Here is a 4,889-nt window from a genome sequence, read left to right on the forward strand (position 1 = left end):
TAAAAATCAAAGAACCAATGGAGTGAGTTCCAAATTGATGTGCTGCATTAACACTATTGGAGTATGCATAAGTATTCAAGTTTTGCTCACCTGCTGAAGAGAAGCTATCTTAAAATGCCAATTTCTTTCGGTTATGCAGGAATTCTTATAAGCGAAGTATAATAATAAAGATAGCAAACGGCATGGAAGCCCCCTAACGAGGATCGAATCCAAGAAGTATTGGTTTTGAAACTATCTTCTACTGCCTATATTTCTAATCAACTGAAGGAGACTAATGTTTTCATATTTTCAACATAATGATTCTCTTAGACTAACTGTCCTGCTTGGAGGTTTTGTGGTTATTATCAGACACCCGGGATGGATCAATAACTATGTCAGCATCGCATTTTAAAAAAATTATGATGCAAAGGTCGTGCTATATCTAAGGAAAAATTAAAAGGTCGTGCCTTTCTATACTATTTTCAAAAGGTCGTACTATATTTAAAAAAAAGTGTAAATGTCGTGTTTTTGTAAGTGATTAACCCAAAAGAAAATTAGTTGAGGTGCGGTTTTGTTATGTAAATCATATCACCAACCTGACTCCTTAAAAATCAAAGAACCAATGGAGTGAGTTCCAAATTGATGTGTGCTGTATTAACACTGTTGGAGTTTGCATATGTATACAACTTTTTTCCTCACCTACTGAAGAGAAGCTATCTTAAAATGCCAATTTCTTTCGGTTATGCAGGAATTCCTATAAGCGAAGTATAATAATAAAGAAAGCAAATTGAAGGGGAATGGAAGCCCCCTAACGAGATCGAATCCAAGAAGTATTGGTTTTGAAACTCCCCTAACGAGATCAAATCCAAGAAGTATTGGTTTTGAAACTATCTTCTACTACCTATATTCCTAATCAACTGAAGGAGATTAATGTTTTTATTTTTTCAATATAATGATTCTCTTAGACTACCTGTCCTGCTTGTAGGTTTTGTGGTTATTATCAGACACCCGGGATGGATCAATAAATATGTCAGCATCGCATTTTTAAAAAAAATTCTGATGCAAATCATGGTATGTTAGGTCACTTTTTGAACCACTAAATGATCATTTGTTTATTTATTTGTTACTCATTTACAAACAATCTGACTTTTTAGAAAAGTAGTTTTATCAAAAAGTGATTGAAGCATAGAACTGCTAATTTAAGCTTGGTTGTGTCGCCATATAACAACATAGGTCTATTCTTTATCATAGCATGGGCCTACGCAAACAAATCGATCATGACACTTTAGCAAATAATTATTGACGTTGTACTGTGCCTTCCTCTTATGTGCTAGTCCCAGGATTGATTCTCACTCTCCCGTTCCTCTTCAATTTTGAAATGAAATTCCTTCTTAAATATCAGTTGATTTTTTTTTAATCATATGCCTTTTCTCTTGTCTCTCCAAACTCGCATGCATTTATTTCTTTCTAAAACATTAAATTTCGCACTGGAAAAAATCCAGTATCTTGCCAAGTTTGTGAGAATATGAGCCACTCTCTTGATTCTAATTGTAGCCTTTTGGCGCCTTTTGCTGATGATGAGGACTTCGAGATGGAAGAGTCGACGATGATGAAAGCAAACGCGCTTGAACTCGGAGAAACACGCGTTGGTGATATGCCCTAGAGTCAGATTTATGTATTTGGATAATTCCTTTTATTGCAATAAATTTTATTTTATTATTCGTATATTGTCTATATTTATTAGAATAAAGTCCTTAAAATTTTTGAATACTTCATTGTTAAAGAGTTAAGAATATGAGTGACGAAGTTATTCGGTAAGAATATATTTCAACTATTCACGATCATAGGAGACTTAAATGGACATTATTTCTCCGGATAGATCCTCACATATGTATGTGTCCATGATTAGTATATAGATACTAATGAAGATGGAGTAGTGAGTCTCATGCTATCTGATAACTATTATCATGACAAACATATGGATGCTTATATGATAAGTAGTCGAACATAACGTGCATATAATATTCATACGGTAATTTACTAATATCAATAAATGTTAGGGTAAATTGCACCGGTGGTCCAAAATATTTTACAAATGTTTCATGATGGTTCAAAAAGTTTTTTTCGCTATATGATGGTACAAAATGTTTCAAAGTTGTTTCATAATGGTACAAACCGTTAACTCGAGCTGACGGCGTTAACATTTTGCTGACGTGGCGCGTCCTATGTGTCACTTTTGTTACGTGGAACCAATCATAGTGCGCCACGTCATTTAAGACAAAATAAAATTTTAAAAAGTCCAAAAAAATACAAAAAATAATTTAAAAATACAAAAAAAGAGTAAAAATTTTAAAAAAATAAAAAATATTTTAAAATTTTGAAAAATTTAAAATTTTTTAAATGTTTTTTAAAAAATATAAAAAATTCAAAAAAAGAGTAAAATTTTAGAAAAAAATAAAAAAAATTATTTTAAAATTTTGAAAATTATTTTTAAAAAATTAATTATTTTTAAATTTTTTAAAATTTTTAAATAATTTTTTATTTTAAAAATAATTTTAAATAATTTATAAAATTTAATATTTTAATTATTTAAAATTAATATTTAAAATTATTTAAAATTTTTAAATTAAATATTAAAATTATTTTAAAATATTAAAATTTTTTTTTTAATATTTTTTTTTAAAAGTTTTTAAAATTTTAAATTATTTTTAAAATTTTAAAATTTTAAAGTTTTTAGCATTATTTTAAATTTTTCGGCCACGTCAGTAAGGAGGTGACACGTAGTAGCCACGTCAGCGTCGGCTTGACGGCGTCAAGCTCGAGTTGACGGTTTGTACCATCATGAAACAACTTTGAAACATTTTGTACCATCATGTAGCGAAAAAAACTTTTTGGACCATCATGAAACATTTGTAAAATATTTTGGACCACTGGTGCAATTTACCCATAAATGTTATCTAGATCGTATTAGTGCATATAGTTTTTAGACCTGAGATAGAATGCTAACTCATGTATAAGTAATTAGAATTTCCTACTGCTAATGTATTTGTGCTTAGCATAAGTATTCAGTAGATAGTGGTTCTATTAAGTTATACTTGCAAGTAGATGTCCGATGAAAACGGGATTCACTAACATGAGCAAACAGGGAAAAGGTCCTATGGATGTGGGTTTTGTTCTAGATCGAGAAATCCTTGGCCGAGGTACATAGAATTGAATAGAAAAGTGTTTCGACTCAAACTCTACAGATCCAATAATGAAATCAGAGAGTTCATATGATCGGCTATAAGGCTTGACATTTACCGTAGCTCTAGCTGGATCAGGATCTTGTAGTGAAGGGACTCAATGCATGGCATAAATGATCAGAGATTCATCAAAATATTTCAATTATACATTCGTCACCATTTAGATTGTCATGATATACTGCTACGCGTCACTCGTGAACTTTGGGTACCAAGGGCATTTTGAGAATTATGTTTTTGGTTACAAAAAGAATTTTTGGTAATGTCAAATGAGTTGATTTTATAATCTCATTGCATTTGGTGATAAATCTAGTTAGTCACACATATTGAGCGTGTCTAAACTGAGAAAAGAATTAATTCTAATTAAGGAAGTTAGTTAGGAATTAATTATCGAACAAGGCTTGCAATGGGGTTATAAGAGTACTAGCACATTCTGAAACCGAATTCAATATCAAGAATAAATCTAATTAAGGAAATATGACAGTTTCTTTATTTGGAGAGTTTCTATAATTAGATCGTCTATTGATGGAAACTCGTGTCAATGACTTGTTTGATCTTTGTTTCTTAGTACAATGGCAAGTCATTGGATGACTTAAAGTGTGAGGACTTAGTGATTTATTAAATAATGTGGATTAATTAATAATTATTTTGAATCCCTAAGGTTTTAGGTTAAAGATATTTATAGATATGATCTTCCAGTTAACCCTAAAGAGCAATCCATCGATAAGGCCCAATATTAAGAGAGATTGAGAGGAGGTTCGACCATGGGGTAGCACAGCCCAACCGCACACGGTCCAAGGCTGATCGGAGCCATCCTCAACTTCGTTTTGGTGTTTCGATGTCGTCCTTTATGTCCTTGAAGCGATCCCTTCATTCCGTGTCGATTCCGTTCGAGATTGGTGACTTAGATCGGAGTGTACAGGTCGAGAGGAGCCTAAACTCGATGGTGACGCGCTCGTGTAGACGAGCTAGAGGGCGGACACTTGGACAGTTAGTTTGATTGGCTCGAATCGACAAAGTTAGTATAAAGTTCGTAACTTTTCTTGTGAATTTGATATGTAATGTTATATATTCGTTAGAAGGTGATTCTTGTGTCAAGATGTGATCTTGAAATTTTTGATTAAACGAGTACGCGATAAAAATTTGATTTTTACCATATTTAAACTCTCCACTGCGCACGTGCTCAGTTTTCTAACAGTAGTATCAAAGCCACCCTTCTATTCGATTAGATGCAAGTTTTGTGGTTTTGGTAATTATTGAATAATTAAAAATCGTCCTTTTATTGTTCGGTATTGGAAAAAGCACGGAAAATTGTTTTTCGTGTTTGGCCTTTAGTCGCCTAGACAAGCGACAACTTGCGGCCTCTCAAGGCCACGAGTGACCTTCTCGGGCAAGGCAGTTGAGAGGCTATTCAAGGGCTCTCTCCCACCCGTGAATGCAACCGGGATGTAGAGGCTGCTCACGGTCACTCGTTGGCCGTGTTTGAGCCCTTGCACGCGGCTGTGCAACACTGTGAGAGGATGTGCAAAGTCCCTAGTGGCCAAACGAGGCCTCTCTTCTAGATCACGGGCTAGAGGAGGCTGTAAAGGTTGCAGCAATCGCTGGTTTGGCGGCTGGTCGCGACTGGGCGTGCGACAGGACGCGACTGGACGTTTTTGTGAGCAAACGACT

Source organism: Punica granatum, chromosome 6, assembly GCF_007655135.1.
Source record: "Punica granatum isolate Tunisia-2019 chromosome 6, ASM765513v2, whole genome shotgun sequence".
Lineage (NCBI taxonomy): Eukaryota > Viridiplantae > Streptophyta > Magnoliopsida > Myrtales > Lythraceae > Punica > Punica granatum.